This window comes from Gossypium arboreum, unplaced genomic scaffold (assembly GCF_025698485.1).
Source record: "Gossypium arboreum isolate Shixiya-1 unplaced genomic scaffold, ASM2569848v2 Contig00231, whole genome shotgun sequence".
Taxonomy (NCBI): domain Eukaryota; kingdom Viridiplantae; phylum Streptophyta; class Magnoliopsida; order Malvales; family Malvaceae; genus Gossypium; species Gossypium arboreum.
The window spans coordinates 12,501-20,000 of record NW_026440347.1 but is presented as its reverse complement, the minus strand read 5'-3'; the positions used below and the strand labels follow the sequence as shown (position 1 = coordinate 20,000).

The following is a 7,500-nucleotide window of genomic DNA, read 5'->3' as shown; positions in this document are numbered from 1 at the left end:
CGATTTTTGATTCCGAATATCCAACTCACCAATTAATTTTTATAACGTATTTTATTTGTCTTTGATAAATAAGATAGCAGTCGTTGACGTTTTCCTAGAATTTTACGTAGACCTCTCTGAGATAAATAGTCTTTTGTGCAATTCCAAATGTGAAGTAAGTCTTCGTATCTTATTGGTGAAACTAACTATTTGAAATTCAGCAGACCCCTGTTTTCTTCTTTTTTTCTTGAAAATAACTGAGATGAATGAATTTTTACCATAAAACCAAAAATTTCCCTTTTTGAATGTGAATTTTACTGATCAATAATAATACCAGTCATTTTGATATACGATGATTTTAAGTTCGTTATGAACTTTATCATTTTTTTTTTCAAATAAAATTAATCAATCCGGGTTTCGATTTGATTCGTATAGGGATACAAAGAGTGAGAGATTTCTACAAAAGAGAAAATTTTAGAGTTCAAATAAGAGGATTTTGTTGATTCATTTGTCGATCTAATTGATATGTATGTCATTAAATTAGTATCGTATCAGAATAAAATGTAAGACAATCCTTGTGACCATCTATTTGTTTTCATATACCCGTCACGATACATACATAATATAGGGAAAATGTACCATTAAAATGTACCATTAACGAATTGACGCGGATACATACGGATCCTTATCATACTGAAACGACTGCCGTTATTAGTATTAAACCAATATCGATTCATACAAGCTAAATCTTCTAATCGATAATTCCAAAGAAAGAACTTTAATTTAATTAGTTTCTTTTATCACTATCAAGATGTTTGTTTTAGTCAAAACTTGACCACAGTTTTTACATTATTTAAAAATACTGTATTTCTATGCATACCATTTTTATCCCTGAATTGAAAGAAATTGAATTCGCAACTCGCCGGTGGTTAGGATAAAATATTTTCAGGAACAAACAATCATAATGATTTTGTCTTTATTTTCAGTCATCTTTTGATGTCTTGCAATAAATTCATGATTTTATCAATATAGTTTTTTCTTGGTATCTTTGATTAATTTGGTGTTTATTTTATGAACCAACAAAATACTTATAGTTTGATATAGAATAAATTGTCCATCATTTTACCGACAGACGAACTGGACGATAATCAATATTCTTTTTTCATTAATTTCTAAGAGTTAAACCTTCTGAATCATCAAAATATCCAGATTCATCTCTCCTGTTGAATAGAGGATATAATAATTTCTGATTTATCAGTCTAAGCAGGAGGCAATATATTTTGATATTATTGATTATTCTTGATTTAAAGAATCATCCCATCTCAATTGAAACGCAAATACCTTTTTAGGAAGAAATCAAGCTCTGCTTCCGTGTTGCCTTGTATTGCTTTTTTTCTACGTTTTTTTGTCTGATTTATCATAATCTTCTTCAACATCTTTTCTTGGTTTGAGAGAACGGATTTAAAATTTCTGTTTTGTGCATCTGATACAAGACCCCTTCACCTATGGGTTCTTTTTTCTTCTTGATTTCGATTCTAATCCAATAATTTGTTTTTCGTTTGTGCTATAAGGAGTCCCTTTTTATTTTCAATAATATTTTATTAATGTTCATTTCCATTAAAATTGAAAAGAAGTAATTTTATTGGTATGATCCATGGTTTAACCTTATATGCATTATATAGCAGCACAAATTTGGGAAGAACCAAAGTTCTAGATTCGGTATAGGATGACTTAGTATTTCTTCATTCAGTCCCATCCAATCAAAATGGCTTCCTTTTTATTGGATGGGTTGTTTTGATCTTGATAAATTGTGAAATAAAAAGGTCCATTTTATCAATTATTTGATAATTCTAACCACAGTCTTAATATTTTTCTTACTCTTGGTACTGGTATCGACCCAGGACTCAATATCGACCTTATTTCTAAGACAAAATCAAGAATTCTCCAATTAAAAACTTTCTGTGCGAAAATTTCATAGCATCTAGGATATCGCCTTCCTAGATAATTATGGATGGGGATATCCTCAGTGTATCAAAAAAATTTTGTTTATCCATGTTGTAATGATAAGAACTCTTCCTCTTATTTACTTGGAATGGTGATCCATAAGCATACGGGTCCTCTTATCTTGATAATTAATAGATTTATATGATAAAAAATCATATCCATAGTGTTTTTAAAATTAGATTTTTTATATTTTGTTCTTGATTCAGTTTATATTCTTGAGTTAGTAATGAGTTCGCTTGAAAATCATTTTTTTTCGTAATGAATTAATCTTTCTTTTTCATCTGAATCCCATTTTGTTAAATGTTTATTTTGAGCCAGATAGTGTTGATTGACCTATTTCGCCATTGTCCTGGTCCTAATTTTAGCCATCTATTCTGAACTAAATCGTATTGATAACGACTCCTTAACCAGTTTTTCCATTCATTCATTCCAGAATGCCAAACAATTTTCTGTCTTAACCATAATGATGTCTTAATCTGGAATGAGATACTCCCTGTTCTTCAAAATAATCTTTTATTTCATTTTAAGAAAAGAGATGTTCCATGATATTGAAGGATAGGTTTGAATTTATAAAACTAATAACTTGGTTTGTGATAATTTAAAAATACATATGCTTGTGAGAGGGATAAGTCACAAAAGTTTTTCTTTATTTTATTTCTAATACTATTAGAAAGTGAAGAAAGTGAGGTTTTATAGTTGAAATAAAATGAGTTGTATTTTTAGTTGTTTTATTAATTCTTTCTTGATTTGCTTCATTATTGTGAATGAAGTTCTCAATCATTTTTTGTTGATTCAAGAAAAGTTGGGTATTGGTTCTTGGAATATTAATGATATATAGAAGAATATCCATGTATATCTTTTCAATGAAAAATTTATAAAAAATAGAATTTCCGATTAATCGAATATTTTCTTTTACTATTTGCCAAAATTTTTTGATGATTCTAATATTTTATCCTGATAACTTATTTTGTTAGAACTACTATTTATTTCTTGAGTTAGAAATTCGTTTTTCTTTCTTTCTTTCTTTATAATTAGAATTTTGTATTTGATTTTGATTGTGTTTGTTTCTTAGTCAGATCTTTTATTTTTTCGGTTAATGAATAATTTGTCACGCCATAGATTGAATTTGAAGGATGATTTGTGAATCATCTTATTACTGATTATCGAATCCTTTTAGTTTCGCCTAATTCATATGGTTCTTCAACCCAAAAATGGAATTGGATTTATTTTGAAAGTTCTTTTATTATTCCTTTTAGAAATAGAATGCTTTGAGTGATACATTTTTTGTTTCTTTTGCTTTCTGAAACAATTTAGTTTTTTTCTTTTAAAATTGTTAAAGCTATAAAACATTTTGTTTTCCATTTTTATTTTTTTTTAGTTCTTAAAAATAGGCTCAAAAACGAACGCGTTTTCGAGGAGAGCCGAAAGGTAGTTCAGTTTCCATTCCCCAAACTGTTAAAAGCAAAAATCATTCTTTTGACCTTTCTTTTTTTTCATTGGATCTTTATGAGAGGGTGTAGTTTAAATTGTGCCAAGGTTTCAGCAAAAAGGAAATAGGATCTTTATCTGAATACCGTTTAACCAGTTTTGGAAATTCTGTTTCGATAATTGAACACCATTATAAGTGCATTTAATATGCATTTTCGATTCCAATCCGTTAAACCTCAGATTCACTCAGGAAATTGAAATAATAACATACGGCAAATGTTTTTAACTATTATCAGTGAAGGTAATATAATATATTTTCTAAGAATTGATTTGTTATTAACACGGAGCCCTTATTACTTGAGCAAGTAAAAGACTATCCCAAGCTTCTGCTATTTCTATCCTCATTTTCTCTCTTTGTATTTTTCTTTGGCCTCTCCTTTTTCTCGATCTTTTTCTGTATAATCAGAAATTTTGATTCTTTTGTTTTACATATCCAATTTCGAGATATTCGTTTCAGCGGTCCAGAAATATCAAAAGAAAAAGAGTGGTTTGTCTACTCTGTCCAAAAAAGGGGAATGTACATTTGCTTGAAACAGCTCCCAAGTAATTGTTTTACGCCTTGGGCACGCATGGAACCCTTTATTATGTCGCGTGAAAATCCGATTGTTGCGAATAGCGTATCAAAGCCACTTCGTCTGTTTGATCAGGATCATTAGCATCCTTGGTATTAGTATAAGTATCGGCGTTTGCCTGGTTATTAGTAAAAATCACGACGCGCTTGGATTTTCTTGAACGAATTTCATGCTCTGCTGTTACATTTTCCTCGTTTTCTCCCTCCTGTTGTTCTAAATCGTCGATTAATTTGTATGACCATCGAGGAACTTTTTACTTTTCTTTTATTCCAATAGATTTTTTTCTAATTGTTTGATTGTTGGGATTAGTTATAACTATATTGAATAAAAATTTCAAAATTTTGACTCGATCCTCGGAATCGATATTTCCCTGTTCATCTTCTGTCAATGTCAATAAAGAGAGTTCTTTTTCTGTTGCTAATGATTTTATATTGAGTGTATCTAGTGTCTGTTCAAGGTCGTGATAATCAGTAGTAAGAAGTAGAGCATGAATCTTATTTATCCAAAATGGATCCGTGTTTTTTTTTATAAGTTTGATTTATGCTTAAAGGGAACCCCATTTTTGATTCTTCCGCGTAGGTCCATGCAAGAAAGGATCATATAGTTTAGGCAAGTATTCTCGTTTAGTTTCATTATTAGAGAATCGAGTCCTTTTTTCAAGTATGCCCAGATCAAAAGATTCCTTATCTAAAGATTCGACTCTTTTTATAAACTCCTTACTCAAATTTCTTCTTTTTAGTTCATTGATAAAACTCCAATCAGTATACAATTCATCAGAAAACCATTTTTCTGGTGTGAAAAAATATATTTTTTTTTGTATCATTTCCCCAAAAGTTGCTAAACTGGGTGGATACGTAAAAGATATTTTTCCTTTTCCATCACTTTGACATGTATAAAAAAAATATTGTGACATTTCATTTTTTATAGCATTTTCAACCCGGTCATTTTTTATATATCGCAAAGGTCGATTCCATCGTTTAGAATCAAAAAGAAGTGTCACAAGAGGTTTTTCAATCCATAATAAATATTTATCTTCTTTTTTTTTTAATATTTCTAACTTCGAACTTTCTTGATTCCCATCCAGATAAGAAGTTTCATAAACCGGTCTATTTTTATAGTATGTCTCTTTAAAACGAAAGGAATTCGCCTTTATTTTTTTTTTCTTCCAGTCACTGTGCTTTTCTGTTTCTGTCGATTTTGCTCGGATCCACCTCTTCCTCCGAAAAAAGGGAAGAAGAAGTATTTTCTTCGGTCCCCTGTTTCTGGTTAGCCCTCCCTCGGAAATAGTTTTCATTTCTATGTTTCTTTCTTCCTCACTTTCCCACTTCTTCCGGTTCGAAATTCTTTCAGTTCTTAGTTAGAATGGGATGTATTCTGCCTAAATAGTAAAACACAGGTAATAAATAACAGAATACTAAAGATTCGAGCCATAGAATTTCTAAATTCTGATACAAGATACTTATTAGATCGAATAAGTACATTAGACCTAATTAAATTATTTTGTTGTATCCAGACTAATACCAACCCAACCCATTTCATCAATAAAATATGACCAATTAACCAACCAACAAAACTACTTGTTACAAATAACATATTGTTGTTGCATCGAAACATATAGATGTTGACTAATCTGGCTAACATTGAACTTGGTAAAATGAAATGGTTGAATAATTGAATAATGAGATTATTCAGAATACACATTGAATGCTAAGATTACGCATTGAATTTCTGGTAGGACGTCTATGATCAAAAAAGTCTTTGTGATTGTTCCAGAAGAAATGAAACAAAAGATACGGTAGAGCTAGGACAGTTATTGTATGAGGTTTACCCAATGCTAAATGCAGAGGTACATAGTAGATTGATATGAACATCATGAGCTGGCCTGCAATAAACCCAGTTGTTGCTGATACTCTTCTCGGTTCCTTCTTCCTTCTTCCATAAACTGAGCTCGTAGAAGGAAGATATAAGAGGGACCTATGGATAGTGTGGTCAGAAATCCATAATAGAGTCCGACCATAACGACCGAATTGATTATCGTCATGTATATGATATTAGATTCCCTGGTATAAAAGATTTTAAATCATCATTAACCTCCTTTTTTCTTTTCTATTTCTGGATTATTATATGATGATTTTTGAACTTTCCATATACATATATAGAAATAGAAAAGATAGACTAGAACTGACATCTCTATGTCATGTCAATGACAATATAAAATGGAATTGGGATCTGGATGGAATATAATGAAATAGGAGCCACTTTGAGGTTCCCTATGAAATGAGGCATGGAACGGAGCCACTACGAAGAAGTTCTGGGGTTACGAAGGAAACTTGAGTTCATATTGGCGGGTTGAGAACGGGAATTGAACTCTATGAGATCTAATCTCCGTTGTTCCTCAGTAGCTCAGCGGTAGAGCGGTCGGCTGTTAACTGACTGGTCGTAGGTTCGAACTTACTTGAGGAGATTTGATTCATTCCGAATTAAAGAATTCAGAATGTCAGAATGAAAGGGTTCGCTTTGACTCGTTAAGAGCAGGTAACCCGTTCCCTGTGTCTTTGTTTCTATTGCATTCTATCTCATCGTATCACATTCTGTTCTGCGATATTTGAGAATCACCGTCAATACCTCGTGTAGGTGTCCGATAATCCTTTGTTCCATAGTCCCGGGCTATTTACAACCAGCCAATTAAGAATTCTCAGATGTACTAGTACTAGCAAATGCCTCAAAGATGCAGTCATCGATTCTCCCGAGAGGCCACAATTACCGCGAGCAAACACATTAATTTAATGACGAGGAGCGCATTTTTTCTATGCTACTAATACTTGTACTTGTTTCTATTCTGCCCAAGCCTGGTTGAGGAAGAGTTATGAAGCGTAAAACAAAAAATATGCTTATTTTTTTTGGCCGGTAATACCGGAAAAAAAGTAAATATACGATAAATAATAAATAAAGGCCACCCATTTCGGCAAAGACCCACGCCCAAGTTCCATAGCTTTGGGTCCGCTATCCCGATCATGATTTTCCTACTCCAGAGGGAAAGGTCCCCTTTGGGCCGGTTGTGGGCGAGGAGGGATTCGAACCCTGACACCGTGGTTCGTAGCCACGTGCTCTAATCCTCTGAGCTACAGGCCCCACCTCGTCTCCACTGGATCTGTTCCCAGGAGTACCCTAAAAAGGAACCTTTCCTCTCCCAGCCATTTCGGGTTAAGAAGATGAAAGTGCTTTCTCTATAAGAACGGTGCGTTCCGAGGTGTGAAGTGGAGAGAGGGGATTTCATAATTGGGGTTTTGAAGACGACTTTTATTTTCATTCTTATTACTTTTCATATTGAAAAGTAATAAGAATGAGAGGTGTTGCTTTTATCATCCTGGCGTCGAGCTATTTTGCTGCAGGACCTCTCCTACAGTATCGTCACCGCAGAGTTTAACCACCAAGTTCGATGGATTGGTGTTGTTCC

At 32.6% G+C, this 7,500-nt stretch overlaps 5 pseudogenes; 1 reads left to right on the top strand and 4 right to left on the bottom strand.

Moving 5' to 3' along the window:
- Window positions 1-620: 620 nt before the first annotated feature.
- Window positions 621-1,415, bottom strand: LOC128288546 (protein TIC 214-like; annotated as a pseudogene).
- An 811-nt stretch (window positions 1,416-2,226) lies between these two features.
- Window positions 2,227-3,083, bottom strand: LOC128288545 (protein TIC 214-like; annotated as a pseudogene).
- Window positions 3,084-3,376: 293 nt separating this feature from the next.
- Window positions 3,377-4,566, bottom strand: LOC128288544 (protein TIC 214-like; annotated as a pseudogene).
- A 21-nt stretch (window positions 4,567-4,587) lies between these two features.
- On the bottom strand, window positions 4,588-6,701 carry LOC128288543 (protein TIC 214-like; annotated as a pseudogene).
- Window positions 6,702-7,482: 781 nt separating this feature from the next.
- Window positions 7,483-7,500, top strand: part of LOC128288542 (uncharacterized) — a 2,206-nt pseudogene continuing 2,188 nt past the window's right edge.